Here is a 21,425-nt window from a genome sequence, read left to right on the forward strand (position 1 = left end):
GACAGAAAGGAAAAAAATGAGAATTCTTGATGAAATTCCTCAGGATCTGCTGTTCAGGGATCCACCACGAACAAGAGGCTTGGAGGAAGGAGATGGGACAAGAGACTGTCACCTGAGAAAATATCTCTGATTATTAACAAGCTTGGAGAAAGTTGCCCAGGAGGGGACAGATTTCACGAAGGGAGAAGATAAGCCAGCACCCAGGAGAGTAGACAGTAGCTCAGAACAACAAACACCTTACAGAAATATTAGATGATTTTATCCAAGTAAGGCCATTTCCCTGACTCTCTTCCTGAGACAGAATGGTGAGTTCAGGATGGCACAGAATCACTACCTGCCCAGTTACGTAGAGCAAAGAGTGTGAGAGGCTAAGACATGTTTTCCGTGTGACAATTGTTTTCCCTGGGAAGGAAATCATAGCCAAGGGGAACAAAAAGAACGGATAGAACTATCTTGTGAGCCTCCACAAGGAACCATCTCTTGTAGGCTTATGTGGTCACAGGTTTTAAAATGAAAAGTCAGATGTAACGTGATTGATGATGTCCTCAGCCCAGTTTTATTAAAAAATAAAATGAGAGGATATGAGAGGTGCTTTCCGTGACCAGTGAGGAAACAGAAACAGACTAACCTCATAGTGTGTAAGATAAATAATATCCAGAAGATTAGGGTGAGGAGGACCCAGATTACAAAATTGTATATTCTTCATAGGATACCAAGGTTGCAAAGTGGTCAGGCAGTACAGGATTACTTCCCAGGGGTGACAGTTAAGGAAGACATTTTGACTGAAAATGCACAATTCAAGAGTTAAAGGGATGATGAAACTTACTATTGGGATATCCATCCATCAGCCCATTAACCAATGAAATATCCTTCATTCTAGATATCCCTTCCACACTTTTCTTTATTTCCTTACTATGATGTTCTCAGCAGTTGGGGAATCTTAACACACCGTCCATCAGCTTGTAGATGGACTCCAATCTTCAGGCTTTTCTTTTCTGGGTAGCAATTGATTGCCCAAAAGTTCAGAGCTTAAAATATTACCTTCACCCTGTCTCATATAATTCTTCTGCCCTGTTGTGCATTTTCCTGACCTCACACTGCAGCTGCAGAGCCAAATTTGTCCACAGAACTCTGTTGCTACCGCCTGGCCAGCCCCGCAGCCAGATGGACATTTTCCAGCCTGCACCATGTGCTCCTTGAGCTCAGGGGTGCGGACTAACAGGTAAACGTCAACTTGTTCCAACTGATTCTCTGATTTCCTGAACGTGGACAACCCAGAGAGGGAGTCAGCATCTGGCAGAGATCCAGAGAAATCTGTGACAGCCATGTGCAGGCCAGCAGTCATGGAAGATTGCTGAGGTTAGGACCACAAGACCTGGACTCAGCCCCTGATCAGACCAGGGAGGAACTGCTGCTTCTCCAATCATCCACCCCTAGTCGGATTCTTCTCCCAAGGTCTGACGTCTGGCCCTGCTAGATCCCTGTGCACCGTCTGGGAAACAATGAGCATCAGAAAAGCAGACACTTCTTCCCATGCATTTCTCCTAAAGAACACTCTTCCAGAAAGCCCGGTGCATGCCTTCAGATCATTAGCTTCAGTTTCTTCAACAAAACTCCCTCTGTTTTAATTAGTTCCAAGGATTTTGAAATATTTTTAGGTTATGACATAAAGTCAAAATAACAATGGATAGCAACAAAATAATTAATGATGGGTCAAACTTTGAATCACTTGGTGAAGGAATCAGCAGAACACATGAGAAGTTCCCGTGTTCGGGTCTTTGTTTTCCAGCTGTAGAAAGCTCTGTTTGTCATCTAGGGATCAAAGTGAGCAATCTCACTTCTTACTCTACCTGCCAAAGATTTCTCTGATAATTTTCTTTAAAATGAAATGTTGAAAAGACTTTAGTTCAATTTCAGTTTTATTTTCATTTCCCTTTTTTAACACTTGCAGACAAGAGAATTGTAACTAATACTTGAGGTCCCAAGAATTCATGTATCAATTTTCCCAGCTCCTCTGGAACCCATGCTTGATTGGGGTAAAGCAGTTGGATAGTAGGTAAGTGAAGTTGTGGTCAAGCCAGGTCGGTAATGATTGCATACATCCAGGAACCATGCTTTATCTGGGATCTTGGAAACTACATTGTGGATGGAGAGAAAGCCAGAAATCCAACATCCAGAGGTTAACCCAAGCTGGAAACAATGAGACTATCCAGATATTACCAAAGAGAAGACGAGGAAGGAGATTGGAGCATGGACTGCATCAGATAGGATTTCTACTGTTTTCTGTTATCTCCATTCCTAATGAGTTTGATTGATCCAAGCACTTTTACAGCAACTCTCTCTGAGGATCATTGCTCCCTATCTCCACTGCCAGGCCTCATGTCAGGGTCAAGAATGGGGAGAGTTAGGAGCACACCTTGCATGGTACACAGCAGACTTGATGTAATCTCAGTAGCAACAACACGCAAAACTCCAAGCAGAGAGGCAGGCAGGCATCAGGGAGATCCACCAGTAGACAAAAGGCAGGTCCAGAACATGGATGAAGGTCTTGGGGAGTGTTGTAGTTGAAGAAAGATGCTCAGTCCAGCCTCCTTAGGAGATTACTCCTTTCTCTAGGGAGCATCAGGTTACCAGGTAGGGAACAAAGGACCAATTCAGATAAGGAGGAGAAGATGGTTGGTAGGCTTAATAATGCTCCTCCCAAAGAGGTCCACCTCCAAATCCCCAGGACCTATGAATATACTACCCTCCCTGGCAAAAGGAAATTTGCAGGCATCATTAAATTAAAGATCTGGAGATGAGAAGATTAGCCTGGATTTTGCTGGTGGGCCCAATGTAATCACAAGTGTTTCTATCAGAGGAAGGAAGGAGGGTTTGAGGCAGAGGATATGTGATGCTGGAAGCAGAGGTTGGGGGTTGGGGAGAGGGGAGGATGGAGGGGGAGGGAGGAAAAGAGAGAGAGAGAGAGATTGATCTGAACATGCTAGACTCTGCTGGCTTTGAAGATGGAAGAAGGAGGCTATAAGCCAAGAAATACAAGTGGCCTCTAGAAGTTGGAAAAGGCAAGGAAACAAACAGATTGTCTCCTAGAGCCTTCAGAAGAAACACAACCCTGCTGATATCTGACATCTTGATTTTAGCCCACTGAGATCTGTTTTGGACTTCTGACCTCCAGAACTATAAGATAATAAGTTGTCTTGTTTTAAGCCATCAACTTTGTGATAATTTGCTACAGCAGCAGTGGGAAACTAATATAAATGGGTATATCTGTGTTCTTATAAATATGGTAGAATAGGGTTCAAGGTGGTTGTTGGTTGCAGGGTTGCCTAGAAATCTTCAAGTGTTACCAGTAGCAACACTGAGATGATGCCAAGTTGCCAAACTCTAGAACCAACACTCCATATATTTTTTCTACCTAGAGATTCAATTGGTCCCCAAACCTGGTGGGATGCTGAACAGAAGGTTTGGGAATTGGTGGAACCATAGGCAAAAACCAACTTAGTCATCTCAATACTCAGAGTGTTCCTTTACACTCATTTATTCATTTCCTCATCCTCTATTCATTCATTGAACACTTAGTGAACCAGGCTGCTAATTGCTGGCCCTGAATAAGCTAAGAATAAGATGGCTAAGGTTTTTGACCTCCAGGAGCAGTAAGTCATGTCCCATAGAGCTAGTGTGACACCTTTCTCTGGGGAGGGATGTTCTCCTCACCCTTTTCTTCCTGGGAATTGTATACACATGCCAAAACAGCAAAACAGAGATGCCCTGTAGACACCAAACACACATGTGAGAAAGGCAGATTAAATACAGTGATGAAAGCAGAATTTCATGACCTGAGTACTGATTCCTGAAGTCCCCACCATGAAAAAAAAAAAAAATGAGGAAGGGCTATAAAATGATGTGAGCGAGAAGCAAAATCAGATGGACACTCAGGTTTTTAAAAAATTTTCTCCTTCAGAGGCCCTGGAATCAACAAGAATTCCCTGTTGGGAGGCTGCAAAGTAAAATATACTGTTTGTAGCCTTAGGGAAAAACTATAGGACTGTATCAGGGACTTTATCAAGCAGATTGAAAGAGGGCAACTGTGAAACTTGAACTATCTTGAGCAGAATGGAGATTCTCAAAGTAGCTGGAGAATCATCCAGGAAGAATATTCAACCTCCAACTATAGGCTGGATATTAGGATCCAACATGAAAGAATGCAATGGAAGAAATAAAAGCTCAGTTCCTCCAAAAGGCTCTAAAGGAAGAGGACAGGAGGGCAGGGCTAGGCAAACTTTCTAGAAGGGCTAAATAGTAAATATTTTAGTGTTTGCAGGCCACAAGGTCTCTGTCACAACTACTCACTTCCACCATGGGAAAGCAACTCCAGATAATATATAAGTGAATGGGTGTGGCTGTGGACCAATAAAATTTTTTTTACAAAATCAGACAACAGGCCACATTTTGCTCACTGGCTATAGTTTGCCAACCCCTGCAATAGATATAGCTCTTTTTGCAATAAATTTAAAACTCAAAGATCAACTCAAATGCGTGACATGTGCTACTATCCCTTGCTGCCATATTTATGGCAAAATTTCTCTATGATGTTGAGCAAGTGACTTAAATTTAGTCAGCCTCTGTTTTCTCATCTTATAATAGTAGCTGCACCAAAAGATTATTGTGAAGATAGAATGAAGTGGTGTATTAAAACAGGACCATGCCTGACTCATACTAAATATATAATAGATGGCAGCTATTGTTGTTGCCCTGGTCATTACCAACAATTAATTATTACACTCTGCTAATCAATAATTGTACTCTTTCCACTGCTACAGGTGTCATTATCAATTGTTCTACTCTGGTACTAAAATTCAAGCCCTGTATCAGTTCTGTTCTTTGTCTTTTTTTGCGAACTATTCAAAATTCTACACCTCCTCCTTCTTGTGTCACACCAGCTTGTTTTCTTGCTTTTTTAGCTAACTTTAAAAGCTTTGAAAAGCCAAGGTAGTTATATAATAGCTTGAAGGACACAGCAGGCTATAACCAGTATTCTAAGAGTTTTGTTCTGATTTAAAAATAAGCCTGAGGTGGGAAATAAAGACCTCAACAGAAATAGTCTGTGAGGACAGGGAGAAGGTAAACAAGCTATTTCCAGTAGCTAGAGAGCAAACCAAGGGCTACAGAAACAGGCCAGGAACTCCAGGCCCAGGGCCTTTCTGATGGTGATCATGACATCACAGGAATGCCGTCCTCCTTTTACATTTTCTGTAAGCCTCTGTATAGACTCTGATAAACCATTACAGATAGGACACAGGCATGCAGGGGGAGGCAGATGCTGCCTTTTGAAGTTATTAGTCTTTCTGGCACAGAAAAAGAAATGACAGGAATTTCTTCTCATTACATATATAAAATTCTTTTCAGGCCTTTGGATTCCATCTTCTTAAAACCCAAAACTGGGTGTAGAAAACCAAGGAATAAACCTAATTTGGGAAGTCAGTGTTCACCTAGTGTGCGTGCCCAGAATCTCCTCCTCTTCTGTTTCCCCCACATGGGCCACCCACTCCACCAACAGGGGACATGCCAGGAGTGGGGTTAGAGCTGACTGACCCCTGGAGGGAAAAACTCAAGCTTCATCTCTGGGGGTGTCTAGATATCTGATGTTTGATTCTTGGCCAAGATGAGAGCAATGGGTTTTATAATGTGCTGTTTAGGATTTCTCACCACAAAAAAGAAATGGTAATTATGTGATGGGATAAAGGTGTTAGCTAACGCTAAGGTCATACTCATTTTGCAATGTACAAGTGTGTCAAATCAACACATTATACACCTTAAACTCATTCAATGTTATATGTCAATTACATCCCAATAAAGCTGGAAACCACTACCACCGACAACAAAAATATATACAAGGAGGAGGAAAACAATATCCCAAACTCTCCTGGAGACCACCCCATCCCAGCCCCACATTCAGCACACTACAGGCTTCCTGGACCATGTGGGTATCCTTGTGCACTTGAATTCATGTGAGGCACAGACCTGCGAGTAGAATTCACAGGGGAGAATCTCTTTGTTGACCCAGAGCTAAAGCAAAAAAGGTATCTTTCTTTGGTACTTTCACCAAGTCCAACATATTTTAATGCTTTCATTGGTGATCAGTTCTAACATTTTCCAATTTACAGTGTGGTACATTTTGACCCATGAATTATTTCATAAATATATGAAGATGTTCCACTTCTCTCAAAATCAAGGAGAAAATAAAAACGAAATATCATCTAATTTCCTTCTAATGGGTAAAAAATAGTTTGGGTGGCATGTGGAGCTGAAGAAATTCATACACAGCTGGTGAAAAGGTAAATTTATGCAAACATTTTCAAGAACAATTTTGAAATACCTAGTAAAGCCAAAGATGAGAGGCACAAGATCTATGTGTTTACAATTCCAATTCTAGAATATTTCCAGAAAACATGCTCACTCAGGTGCACAAAGATGTTTGCCTCAATCTTTGTAATCACAGAAAACAGTACACAACTGAATATGGACTACAACTTATTCTTGCAACATACTACAGATTACTTAAAATGAATCAACTATAGCTGTGCATGTCGACAAACGACTCAAAAATAATTACAAGTGGGGATAAAATAGAAAATTTGAAAATATGTGCATCCTATGATATAATTTATGTAATATTTAAGTTCCCCCCAATACAGATAGGAACATTAAAAATGATATGAAAGGATTCAATCTCGCTTCCAACTTAGAACCATCTAGAGTGAGCCAACTCTGCACCCTTAACTAATCACATAGAATACTCACTTCTAGTTAGTCTGCATATATGTAGCCTCCCCAGACAACAGCCTTCAATCAGAGCATGGTTGAAACTTTCTTTCTTTTTCCACTATAAAGTTTGCCTACTGCTCTGCCTGCATTTGAGTCTCTGACAAAACACAAGTGATGGAGGCTGACTCCCTAGCAAGCTCTGAATAAATAACTTTTGCAAGTTTTCAAAAAAAATTCAGAATAGTTATTATTCAACATAGAGATGCAGAAGGGCTTTAGACAAGTATCACAAAATGTTAATATAAGCTAAATCATATATATTGAAAGAGGTTGATACACTGATAACCAGTGAGGCACTAAGCCAAAAGATGTAGACAGCAGTAGCCATTCCTGGGCCCACACATTGCTTCAGTTCCTTTTTTTGGTCTCATCCTAGAACCTGGATTACAGAATATACTCCTGTTATCACTCTAAAAACTCCTCTTTGTTTTTTAAGCTAGGTTGAGCTGAATTTATGTCATTGGCAACCAAAAATACTTCTAAGTAATCTCGAAAGCACTGGAGGTTTCAGAAAATTCTCCTTTCCTGCAACCAACATGCATTCTGACCATGTTGGTATGCCTGTTTGGGGTGTAGGGGAAGCATATTTGGGAGTGGCATATTCTGCTACTCTTCATTGGCATACAAACTCTGAGTTGTCCTATTGCTTCAGGATTCCTGTGCAAGTTTCTAAGGAGGATGAAGAATGTCAGAGACTTGAAGATCTAAACTCAAGTTAGAAACAGACAAGATCCAGCTTGACCAAAAGCAGAAGTAAGACATGTCAGCTTGTGAGGGGTCTATGGGCACAACTGTCTCCCCTTTCTGGGAGAAGAATCAAATGCCTGCCTGGCTAAGGCCCCCTCCAGTCACCACGTCATTGGTGTGTCCCCAGGTCCAAGGGAAAAATAAGCCCCCTGCAGTTTCCAATGAAACCAAGTCCTGAAGAGTGTCTGGAATTCTGTATAAGCTTCTGCTCCAGGTGATGGAGCAGCCTCTGAACTATTCTTATCAATCAGACCTTTATTTGGCCAATCACCCCAGGTAAAACAAAACTGTCTGAGTGAGGGTATGCCCCCCTTCATTCTCTAATGTCCCTTTGGTCAGACTGTCCTCTTAAAACACCCACCTTCACCTCCTAAGTACCACTGTATTGTAACTCTGCTTGCTTATGTTTCCGTCCAATAACACCATAACCACAGATATGTTTTAGTTACACCTTTGAATTGGGTATTTCTGCTCCCAGTACAGGTAATGAACAGAAGACTCCCAAAGTAGCTATTATTGTCTCTCTATATCCAGTATTTTACAACTCTCATCTCAGAATGATTTTGCAGATGTGATGGTGAGTTTTATGTGTCTACCTGACTGGGCGAGGGGATGCCCAGATTGCTGGTAAAACATTATTTCTGGGTGGGTCTCTGTGGGTGTTTCCAGAGGGATTAGCATTTGACTGAGTAGACTGTGTCAAGGAGCTCACCTTCCGCAGTGTGGGTGGGCATCATCCAGTACATTGAGGGTCCAAATAGAACAAACAAGGCAGAGGAAGGACGAATTTGCTCTCTCGCTTGAACTGGGACATCAACCTTCTCCTAACCTCATACATGGGAGCTCCTGGCTCTCGGGCTTTCAGACTCAACTCAGGACTTATACAACTGTCTCCCCACATCCCCCATTCTCACGCCCTACAACTCAGACTGAATTTCACTACTGACTTTCCTGAAGACAGCACATCATGAGACTTCTCAGCCTCCATAACCATGTGAGCCAATTCCTATAATTAGTCACACACATATATATATTCCTATAATAAGTCATATATAAATATATATACATATATATATATATATATATATATATATAGGTTCTGTTTCTCTGGAAAACCCTGATTAACACAGCATAAAAATCTTCATTTTTGGGCTTCCCTGGTGGCGCAGTGGTTGAGAATTCGCCTGCCGATGCAGGGGATACGGGTTCGTGCCCCGGTCCGGGAAGATCCCACATGCCGCGGAGAGGCTGGGCCCGTGAGCCATGGCCGCTGAGCCTGTGCGTCCGGAGCCTGTGCTCCGCAATGGGAGAGGCCACAACAGTGAGAGGCCCGCGTACCACAAAAAAAACAAAACAAAACAAAAAACAAAAAACAAAATCTTCATTTTTAAGAAGAAAGTACTATTTTAGAGTACTTTTGTTTTGTCATGGTTTCTTTATTGGTAATCCATTTAGTCTCATTGTTTTGCTCTGTCTTTAACTGAGTTCAAGCAAATTTGTCACATCATTTGCATGTGCTGTTATCTGAAAACGCACTCCTCTTTGTTTCATATTTTTCTGTTGTTTTCAACGTATCTGCAGAGTTGATTGCTTTTCCCCAAAACAAGGTGGGATTCTTAGAAACTGTATCATTCAATTTTTCTCAAGAATATTGCCCATATTTCATGTAAGTTATTTCAAAAGGCTTTTACAACATGCATAAAATAATTCATGCAGAATGTTTTTCTAAGTAGGTTCTCAGCAAATTGGAGGATACGGGAAATGAAAGCACGAACATACATTACAGATACGACTACAGTTTTATCATTGCACATCATTTAGGGGAAATTCTTGGCCAAAAATCAGGGAAAGGGGTTGTTCTTCTCCTTCCTGGCCCCAAATTGATTAGTTAATTTTGAAAAGCAGGGAATAAAAAAAAAAAAAAACTCGAAGAGTTAAGCATGAGTCACAGGGGTTTTTGCCGTATGCAGGCCTCTCACCGCCGTGGCCTCTCCCGTTGCGGAGCACAGGCTCCGGACACACAGGCTCAGCGGCCATGGCTCACGGGCCCAGCCGCTCCGCGGCATGTGGGATCTTCCCGGACCAGGGCACGAACCCGTGTCCCTGCATCGGCAGGCGGACTCTCAACCACTGTGCCACCAGGGAAGCCCTGTCACAGGGTTTTTGACAAAGTTTTTTTTTTTAATTGAAGATAATATTGACTAATAATCAGGTATTGGCCACATTGTTTTCTCAGCCCTCTGCTTATGTGGTTTCATTCCCTGATTATTCTGCACATCTGGGCAGAACTAGAGGCCCTCGCCACACTCCAGTACACATGTCTCCACGGGGAGGGAGGACAGAAGAGGTCTGCGTGCCGTCAGCCACAAGGTCACAATCAGGACTGTGTTTCTTCCTTACAAAATGGCCTCTCTCCCTCTTCCACACCCTCAATCATTCAGGGTAATGACACCCACTTACAAATTTCCCTTCCTATTTAGGATGCTGAAAAACTATCTATACCAGTTCTCTAGTGCAAAAATACTACGAAATAGTAAGTATACAGAAATTCTCACTATACAGTAGGAGATATAAAGAATGATGACTATTTCATTCTTTTAATTCTTTGCTTTAGTTAAATTAATTGAACTAAAGCCAAAGACCTGGCCCACCCCTGACCTCAGTCCTTCCTCTCAATGGCTGCGGTAGCCTTCAGGTTACATTAAATTCCTGCATTTGACCAAGTCAGCTGTCTATCGGGTTTGACAAAACTCACAGTCCCAGTAAAATAATGACATTCAGCTTGAAAATGACAAAGATCTCAGTTTTCAGCCATGGTACAGTCACCCTAACAGCTCAGAGAATACCATTCACAAGTTGGATTTCAACAGGATACTAATGTGTATACAATTTCTTCTTTGGGGTTGTTTGTTAAATTTCAAATGCTTCAGCCTCCCCAGTTTTAATTAACTTTTTAACTTATTGCCAGAAAAGAATGTTTAATTTCAGAATAAAATGATCTAAAGGGAAGTGAATCCAAGTTTATCTCCACTCATAGGGTCCAAGAATGATGTTCTTGGCTCTAACCATCTATGACCCAAACACCGAGGAGTTGTAGAAAGTTACTTCTTTCTTCAGCCGATAATAAAGTGAGTACTACTAATCAGGACCCCTATGTCTTAAGAGATGTGGCCCTAAAAAGCCACTGACAGTAATAGTTGCTTAAATTAAATTGCCATACACAAGTTTTGATTCATTGTAAGAATTTTCTAGCCTTTTCCTTCACTGTCAGTGATCCATGAAAAGTCATATATTCTTACAATCTGCAATGATTAAGACTATAAATTTAATAAAGAAGGATAAAAAGTCACCTGACATTTCCAACAGTCCTACCTTGACATTATAAATTTTCAGCCAGTTCTCACCACTGTACGCATATTTGCATCTCTGTGAATGATATGATAAACTTCGTAGGCAGAATTTTGTTCACACTTCTGTTCTTCCTCTGTATACCTGAAAATTAATTTAAATGACTCATATTAAAATATTGCTTTCCCTTTTTCTAAGCCTCCCAAATAAAGTTTTATTATTATTATTATTATTAATTATTGTGTATATAATATACAGTGTCAGCTGAGGTGGCTTTTTGATAACTAATTATTATAGTATTATTATAATCTGATTATTAATTAATATGATATTTTTGAATAGCTTTATCCACCACTATAACAAAATGTTATCTGGCCTTGGCATTGTAAACCATGGCTGTAGTTATACCATTGTTTTTATTCCCCTCACCATCTTCAGTATCCTGAATATTGTACTCTGCTAATAGAAAGATTAAATTTACACTCACATTCATATTTTGCTAGAGGCACCTAATATACTTAATTAATATGTTCACACACCAATCACCCAAAATACATTGTAGTAGATATTGTTAATGCCTTATCTACATCCCCTTGAGACTTACATAAAGGTCTTTTAACTGCCTAAGTGTTTTCCCTTGAAGAGGAGGGCTCTCTTCCCCTTTCCAGAGTAAGTGAGAAGTGCCAGAAAATTTATGCTTCCTCCACCACTCAGGAACAACCCTCAACAATACTTGATGGAGATGGGTGTATAAAAATCCCAACTCCCTACTTCATGGATGGAGAAAAAACTGAGGCACATGTTACACACAGAATCCCAGAGTTCTGCCATAGGATTAAGCTCCAATTAAAAAACAGTTGTACTGGGCCTTCCCTGGCTGTCCATTTAGGGCTCTGTGCTTCCATTGCAAGGGGCATGGGTTCCATCCCTGGTTGGGGAACTAAGATCCTGCATGCCGCATGGCATGACCAAATAAAATAAAATAAAATACCTGTTTGAGTCTTTGTCTAAAAAAAACCTCACTTGTCAGTGCACCTTTTTTGGCTGCCCTAGCTTCCCTGGCTCACTTCCCAGTCCCCTACAGCTGTCTTGGGATTATCTGCCAGATAAATGCTTTAATTTAAATTTTTGTCTCAAGGGTTGATTCTGGGGAACCCAAACTGACACAAATGGCCTAGAGTCTATATAGGTGGCAACTGTTGTTAACATTTGTGGGAAGGATGAGGGGATATACACCGCCATAAATCTTTCATTAAAAACATAATTTCAAAAGATTCTATCTGCAGAGCCAATTCAAACTACCATAAGTTTTCCACAGAGAACTTAAACTGAAATTCACAATGTCTAGACTCTGTATTGATTTAGTGTAGTGGGAAAAAATCAGACAATCAATCACTTGAATTGGTTGATAAATTCGGGGAAAACAATGTAACTGGAGACCTAAGAAGACACACTGTAAGAATGAAGACAGAGGTCCAGTATATAGCAAGAGGTCTCAATTTAAAAATCTGGATCTGCTAATTAATCTTGAAGATCTTACCTGCTAGAAGTTCTGGGGGAAAAAATGTATTTATCTATTTTTACACACTAATTTATAGCTTTACTATATGCAGAAATTTTTCTCACAATATTTTTTGCCCTAAAAAATTGTATAGACATTGTATCATCTTCATCTGATTATGTATATAAATATATTTTAACAGAGAAATATGATGCTCCAATTTTCATATTTCCATGGTAAATAAGCTATTTATTTCTGTCTATATTCTTGGGTTTTTTTTAATCCTAAGGGATGGATGGATGGTAAAATTGTCAATCAGTGAATATATTTTAATGATTTTAGCTTTATATTTGGGGATTCTCTTCAATGTGAAAGCTTAAGTTGTTGAGAATTTTCTTGCATAACTTATTTGAGCATTGCTTTTTTGCATCACATCATTTATTATTTCATCATCTTCTCTTTATATCATGTATTTTAGATCTCCTGTTCTTTTTATATGTATATAAAAATCTTAATGTATGTATATAAAACATTTGTATATGCATTTTAGTTTTCTATTCTCCAAGTCTTTTATCATTTTATTCATGATTTCATGTCTTTATCATTTTCTTCTGAATTCTTGAAGAAGTTATTAATCCCAACTTGAAAATTGCTAATGTGGATTTCTGAAGTCAAAGACCTCTGATTTAGTTCTGTGTTGTCTCTTCTTCAACCCAAGAGGGGAAATGCAGGGCAAAAGAAGGGAATCAGAGACAGATAGGCTGTTCAAACAGGGGCTCTTAACCCTAAGGTTGTCCATGGTTTGAATTCAGGGTTGTCCATGAACAGGGGAAAAATTTACTGCTAATAAAACTTAACAACCTTTCCATCATTTATAACCAGAGTACAGTTAGCAATGCCTGTGAGTTTTTTCAACAATAGAAAGTTAGCTATGTTAATGTCAAATACCTGTTGTTACATATCAAAAAATCATTTCGGCTGTTACTACTTTGAAATTATAGGCATCATTTATCAACGCTCCACATTAATGTAATTCTAATCAACATGTCAGAAAGGTTGCTTGTGGAACATGAAAACTGATGCTGGAATACATACAGTAGACTGAGGGCCAAGAGTCACAAATACTTTGAATAAGAAAAATAAAGAGTATAAATCCTCTCCTAGATTCTAAAAATATTCTTGTAGTTTTGTGGCTTCATTTGCCTGCCTACCTGGATCAAACCAGAACCATGAATTCAATCTGGTTAATCTTTTCTATTCTCTTGGGTGTTAGAAAAACTAAATTTTTTCCAGATCACAAAAGGCAAAATTCATGCTTCCAGAACCAATTGTAAAGCTACCACCAGCTCCCAAAAGTACTAATGTGAAATACTAAAAAGTCTCAGAAAACTAATTATTGGGCATGCTTGACTAAAGTAGAATTATTTTCTCATTTGAAATAATTATCCTCTATATCTCCACTTTATATTAAGTAATCCAAGAACTAGAGGATATGTCAACCCTTCCTGTCAAGGTTAACCAGTAAGGTGTCATTTTTTTCTCTTAAGGAGGGTCTAATATTTTAGGCTATACCTATATTATACTTGGTTTTTCAAGAATCCTAGGAATTACAGAGTTTATGTTAAAATACACACATATACACACAAACACAAATGCACATATACAAAATGTTTAAATGATCACTTTTGTATATATGTATCCTTTTATGTAACCCAATTATTAGCAAACCCCTGCTTGCATTTAGCCCCCAATTACACAGCTTGTGAATTATTCTCCCCTAATTGTAACTCCTCTAATCATAACTCTCCCCAAGGAATTTCAATACCACGGATATGCTGCATCTTGTACACACTCTCTGCAAAGTCCCCACAACTTGCTTTCTCCTCATCTCTCTCCAACTTCCACGTATGTGTGCTGTCTCAATTTTACCCGTATCAACTTGAACAGGGAACCAAATCTTCACTGTTCTCTACCAAACAAACAAACTTGGATAAAATATTTTAAAGGTTTAGTAATTTTACCATTTATTCACACACATTACTATGGGTAGGAGCCCATCAAATACCACAGGACCTCCGACCAACTCAACTCTTTCAAGCTCTTCTCAAAAGCTTTGACCCCAGCATACAGCCACGCTATTTCAAGTGAACTGATCAAGTCATCTTCCTAACAAGGGTGATTTTCTCATTGTGAGAAACTCTTATACCACCTGGTAAAAAAATATAATATTCTTCACTTTTTGTACACAAATATCGGGTCATAGAAAGAGAGCAAAATCCATAGCACGTAACATTTCACTCATGAATAACAATACTGATAACTTTAAATGTTACAGTGATTTGACCAAAACCACTCAGTACCAAAGTGAGCAACCAGGACTGAACATCAGCATTTGTATTCTTTAGCTCTGATTCTCTACATTATATCACACTATCTTTTTGTATGTATTATTGAAATATTTTTAAGTGAAATGCAAACTTGAAGTGCTAAAAGAAACAAAATTCATCAGTGTTTGTTAGTCCTGAATCTTTCTGTGATCAGTAAGTAAAATAGTTTCTCAAGTACCAAAATGGTTTGTTTCATAAATAATTTATAATTGGAAGTGAACAAGGTAGTGTTAGATACCAACTCCACTAGGTATAGTCCTAAACATGTTTATAGTCTCTTTCTTCCAAGAGATAGGAAATAATAATGTGTGCATAAAGGATTAAAAACTATGAAACGATGCCTTGAATACCGCCAGCAGGAGTCCAAGGAGCAGTGCACGGGCTCAAATACACATGGAAACAAGTCAAGCTGTGAGGCTATTGGGACAGGATTCTGGGGCACCACACCAAAACGCTCAGAATACAATTTTAGCTAACCACTCAACTATTTCATACAATGTACTCAAATATCTGGCTATTTGATATTTTTTTGTCTTGTTTTGTCTTAATAAACAGTATTTAATAGGTTTTAGTTTTTAGAAGTTTTAGGTTCACAGCAACGTTGAGAGGAGAGCACAGCGATTCCCTATACACCCTCTGCGTCCATATATGCACAGCCTTCCCCGTTATCAACATCACCCACCAGAAAATGATGAACCTACACTACTAACACATCATTATCATCCAAAGGCCACAGTTTACATGAGGGTTTACTTGGGGTACTATACAGCCTATGGGTTTTGACAAATGTATAATGACATGTATTCACCATTATAGTATCATACAGAATAGTTTCACTGCCCCCAAAATCTTCTGTGCTCCATCTTATTCGTCCCCCCTCCTTCCTCCCCAGAAATCCCTGGAAACCACTGATCTTTTTACTGTCCCCAGAGTTTTGTCTTTTTCAGAATGTCATATAGTTGGAATCACACAGTATGTAACCTTTTCAGATTGGTTTCTTTCACTTAGCAACATGTATTTAAGTTTCCTCCATGTCTTTTCATTGATTGATAGCTCTTTTTGTGTGTGCTGAATAATATTCTATGGTTTGGAGATATCAGTTTATATATCCATTCATTTACTGAAGGACATCTTTGTTGCTTCCAAGTTTCGGTAATTATGAATAAAGAACTATGAATAAAGCAATTATAAACATTTGTGTAGAGGTTTAAAGTGGCTTCAGTGGCTTAAGTTTCAACTCACTTGAATAAATACCAAGGAATATGCTGAATAGTATGATAAGAATATGATTGGTTTTGTACAAAACTACCAAATTGTCTTCCAAAGTGGCCATACCATTTTGTATTCCCACCAGCAATAAATAAGGGCTCCTGTTGTTCCCCATCCTTACCAGCACTGTGGTGTCAGTGTTCTGGATTTTGGCCATTCTAATAGGTGTGTAGTGGCATCTCATTGTTTTAATTTATATTTCCCGAATTACATACGATGTGGACCATTTTTTCATTTTTTTTTTTTTTTTCCATCTGTGTATCTTCTTTGGTGAGGTGTCTGTTCAGGTCTTTTGCCCATTTTTTAGTTAGGTTGTTCATTTTCTTATGTTGAATTTTAAGAGTTCTTTGTATATATTTCATAGCAGTCCTTTATCAGATATGTTTTTGCAAATATTGTCTTCCAGTCTGTGGCTTGTCTTTCTTACTCTCTTGATGCTACTTGACACTGTCAAAGTAAAACATCTGGATGACTGACTAACATTTTTTCTTTCTCAAATATCTGGGTGTGTTTACATGTTGGCACTGACTAAACTAACTTTAGGTTCTTTTTTTCTTATTGCATATTCAAAGAATACAATGCATTTGTGGGTAGGAGAGGAAGAGGCTTTGGTGTAACACAGCTTCTGCCAACCTTTACTTCATTATTGGCTCCCTATAGAGCACTTTTTGATTTTCTTCCCCTAATCATAACATGAAATGAAATTTTAATATCATAGGTATGCTGTATACCTATTATGTACTGTACATATATCTGTGTTTTGTACATAAAAAGAGCAAGTATTCTTTTTGCCTTTGTATGAAAAAAAATTGTTACCACCCTGAGAATAACACTATTCCTATTGAAAATGTACAGTTCCATGTTTTTAGAGAAAGTATTTTTAGCTGTTATATGTGGTTCTAACACACATGCGTGATAATAAATAAAATTTTGAGGCATTTATGGATAAATTTATACAGATGTTTTACTTGTCATTTAAAAGATGTTTTAAATATCATTCTTAAATTTTGGTCACTGTGAGCATAAGCAGTCTATCTAATCCACTCTACTAGGGGAGAAAAATAATTGACAAGTTTATAGTACCAATTTGTGGAACCTAGTTTTCTCTCTTACTTGATTTCCCACCAATACCTTAACTGACTCAAAAGCAAGGAAATAAACCAAACTCTATGTGATTTGCCTATGGAAGGAAGGGTCATATCCCTAACACAGAAAAGTTAGCCCCTGATGCAAGGAGAGATGTCAAAACCTAAAGAAGTTCAAGAAGAGATGGAGTCCTGGACTCTGCTGCCTATGGAGTCAGGAAAGCTGACCAATGACTTAAGAGAGAAGCAGAGACCCATCCAAGTGAAGCAGCTGGATGTAAATCAGTCAGATTCTGAATCCAATATTTCTTGATATCCGGTCTACAGACCTAAATCATTTTGATACTATGCAATTACACATAGAAGCATGGAGACAGAAAAATATTACAACTCATGTGCATATTTTTACCTCTTCATCTCACTTAGAACAGACAGCAAAATTCCTAAGCATATTACAGATTATTAGAGTTTCACTTGCATTTGCCATTTGGTTAAAACTCACAGCTGGTTTTGTTGTTGCTGCTGTTGTTTATTTCTTTTTACTTTCTGGAAATAAAACACCAGATATTATTAAGAGGCACTTTGAAATTTTTATAGATAAATGTTATGAATCTGTCTAATAATCCTTCTGTGTTATGAATAGATCAACTTCTACCTTTGAAGATCTATAAGAGATTATGCAATATCTCTGAATCTTCATTGATTTCCTTGGCATGTGACAGAAAATTTTCTGGGAATGCATTACCTTTTAATTTTTATGCAGTCTCATTGGTATAATTTTAAGACTTTTTGAAAATAAAGATAAAATTTAATTTAAAATTTCACCATATGTGGTCTAACAGTGCAGATAATCCAACTGATATTTAATCAGGACTTTGCACAGTTAAAGTGGCATTTGTGAAGGTAATGACAGTTATGTTGGAACACACTCCTCTCTCTGACTAGAAAATTTCTGTAGAAATTGATTGTAAGATGCAACCAAATACCAGAAACATTAAAATGTCTTAGATTCAAAGAACTGCAACATATCTTTGAACATTGACTCTATTTCAATTGTTATGAGCTCTCTTGCAGGAACATATAGTTTATTCATTCCTGGGGGCCTCTGCTCTTTGTCCTACTTACCTTTTATCTTCTGTTATTATTATATTTTCTCTTTATCCTCTATTTTGTGGTGGTGGGAGTGTGGGAGATGTTCAATTAAATCCTTGAGTATGGTTCATCTCTTCTAGTTTTATTGAATCATCTTATTAGATACAGAACAGATATGGGTGAAAGAGTTTCTCACAGTCAATATTCAAAATAATAGTATATTTTTATGCTTTATGTCCTCCAGCTAAAGAGAAAAATAAATAAAAGGAAAACAAAACAAAATAAACAAACAAAAAACCAGCCCAACAACAGTAGCAGTCTAGAGCAACAATGGAAGACAGTATGCCATATACAAGCTGGAGAGCCAGTTCAAGTTTCCTTTTCCTTCTTTTCTAAGAGTTATGACTGGTTTCATATTTTGTATGGTTCTATTTAATTAATTTCCTGTCTTGGAATATCATGTATACTCTTTTGTTTCTTTTAGTGGTTGCCACAGGATTTACAATATATATTATTAAATAATCTAAGTGTACCTTCAAAGTACACTCCACAGTTTCTTGTTTGGTACGGTTACCTTAAAAACGGAGTATTCTGGAATCTTCCCTCCTGTCTCTTGTGATACTGCTTTTGTTTGCTTCACTCATCCACATGCTTTAATCCCTAAAGCACTGTTACTAGTGTCATTGCAAACAAACTGCTATATTTTAGACCAATTAAGAAGAATAAAAATATTTTTAACCTTTATCAATTCCTTCTTTGATGCCCTTCCTCTTTTTTTAAATAGTCAAGTTTCCAAGCTATATTATTTATCTCCTGCCTGAAGAACTTCTTTTAACATTTCTCATAAGGTTGGTCTCCTAGTAATGAATTTGTTTGCCAGAGAAACTCTTTATTTATCCTTTACTTTTTAAAGACAGTATCACTGGGCATAGATTTCTAGGTTGGCAAGTTTTTTGTTTTTTTTCTTTCAACACTTTAAAGATTTTACTCCACTCCTCTTGCTTGCATGGTTTCTGATGAGAAGTCTGCTGTAATCCTTACCCTTGTTCTTATAGAGAAGGTATTTTTCCCCTTTTGCTTCCTTCAAGACTTTATCTTTGATTCCCTACAATTTGAACCTGATATGCCAAGGTGGGGATTTTTCTTTTGTGTTAACCTTGCTTATTGTTCCCTGATCTTCCTGGATTTGTGGTTTTATGTGTGTCATTAATTTGTAAAGTTCTCAGTTTTTATTACCTCAAGTATTTCTTCTGCCCAATTCTCTCTTTCTTCTCCTGTTGGTATCCCAATTAGGTATGTTTCATATACATATATCTGATAATGTCCCACTATTCTTAAATGTTTTGTTCTGGAATTTTTTTCCTTCTCTTTTTCTCTTTGCATTTCATAGTTCGAGAAGTTTCTATTGACCTATTTTCAATCCTTTCCTGAGTCTACTGATAATTCGAACATCTTTCTAGGTCTGTTTGATTTCTTTTTCTCTTCAGATTGTATTTTTTTCTTGCCTTTTGAAATCCTTTGTAATTTTTTGCTGAAAGCAGGACATTTGTGTCTTTAATAGCTACTGAGGTTAAACAGGCCTTTTGTGTAAGGATTCAATTAATTCGGTCAGGAATTGGGCTGTGTTTGATGTTTGTTTGACTATAGGCTTGAAATTCCTCTAATGACCTTTTTTTTTTCCTCCCACATTGGCTGTGGGGCTTCCCTTTATTCTACTCCTCTCAGAGAGCCTTTGTCTTGCAGGTCTTTCAGCTAGACTCCACTGTTATTACACTGGAGACTGGTTTGCATGGTGGTGGAGTGTAACAGAAGGGAAGTTTTCTATAATCTGATTAAGTCTCAGTACTTAAGTGGGCCTGTGTCTCAGAGTGAGGCCTTTCCAAGTGTTTCTGTCCCTCTGTAGAACTATACCTCTTTCCTGCTGGCCTGCTTCTCCATTCCCTGGTTACCACTGTTCCAAATCTATTTCTTTGAAATCTTATACCCTGTTGATGTTGGTTGTAACCACTTAGGTGAGGCAAGAAGTCTGGAACCACCTCCAGCAGGGCAGTAATCTCTCCCCTTATACACTCCCCCAGCTGGGATAAAGTTTCAGTATTGCTCTCTGGTGAATTAGTTTTCCCTATAGAATAAGCCTTGGTTATGGAGAAGAAATGGGGAATATTACACAGTGGCTGCTTTTCCTTTCCTTGTGCCAAGACCATGAGGGGATTTTTTCTTGAATCCTCAGCCTGAGAACCTGGTAGCCTTCATGGTAAAAAAGCACATGAAAGTGTGAGGTCCCCCCAGGATTGTCTTTGGTGGTGTCTCATTTTCCAAGAAGTCCACACTCAGCCTCCAGCAGTTGTCCAAATAACTAGTGGTTCTACCATTTATAACAAGGAGGATCACCTTTTGCTCAAGGGAAACAGATGTGTCTCACTGGATATGCCTGTCCCTCCAGATTTCAGTGCAGTGGTTTGTCCTGCAAATTCACTTCTCTGATGGGTCCAAGAAAAGACATTCATTGTCCATCTTTCCAGCTTTCCTTTGTTTTGAGGATGGGCATGATGAACTCAAGATCTCTACCTGTTGGAGCTGAAACTGGAAATGGAATGATTGGTTTCATATCGTTTGGCAAATTTTACAACTTTATTTCACTTTTTCTAGGATTGCAGGTTTCCCAGCATTGGTAAACAGTACAATGAAGTACAATCTGGAAATATGAATGTTCCACAAAACAAAACATTTGACTACCAAAAAGTATCAAAATTGTCCAGAAAATTAAGCTGTCTCAACCATTTTAGGAACTGATAAGAGAAAGGGAATTTTATTTTTTATGGATCATACACACTGGAAGTAATGCTTGAAAGCACAGTATTTAGTTAAGACTGTTGATTCCATTCTAGCACTGTAGATTCTGTAAGAAGTTGCCAACTTCCATCATTAATTCAATTTTTTTGCAGAAACAATTAGGCTCCTAATTGACTGAAATAAGGGTTTAAATTCCAGTTTGAGGTTTTAGTTTTCATTTTGATACTTCTTTATTTCATCCAACTCATTTTCAAGTTTTTAATCTTCATTAATTTTCTTCTTTCACATCTTGAAGGATACCAGTCTTCTGAAATGCTTCCTTAACCCTTCATCCTTCATTAGATCCTTCTTAAGAGTATATTCTTCTTGAGTTTTCCA

The 21,425-nt window shown here is 38.3% G+C and overlaps 1 protein-coding gene across 5 annotated transcripts in view; it reads right to left on the reverse strand.

The window, feature by feature from the left end:
* The window catches only part of METTL4 (methyltransferase 4, N6-adenosine), a 518,759-nt gene that overhangs the window by 45,923 nt on the left and 451,411 nt on the right, over nt 1-21,425 (reverse strand). For all 5 annotated transcript variants that reach the window (XR_010837044.1, XR_010837043.1, XR_010837045.1 and 2 more), the window contains exon 11: nt 10,945-11,064. The gene's annotated coding sequence lies outside the window, so the exon portion shown is untranslated. The remainder of the gene's footprint in view (nt 1-10,944; nt 11,065-21,425) is intronic.

The sequence above is a fragment of the Kogia breviceps genome, chromosome 15 (genome assembly GCF_026419965.1).
Source record: "Kogia breviceps isolate mKogBre1 chromosome 15, mKogBre1 haplotype 1, whole genome shotgun sequence".
Taxonomy (NCBI): Eukaryota; Metazoa; Chordata; class Mammalia; order Artiodactyla; family Physeteridae; genus Kogia; species Kogia breviceps.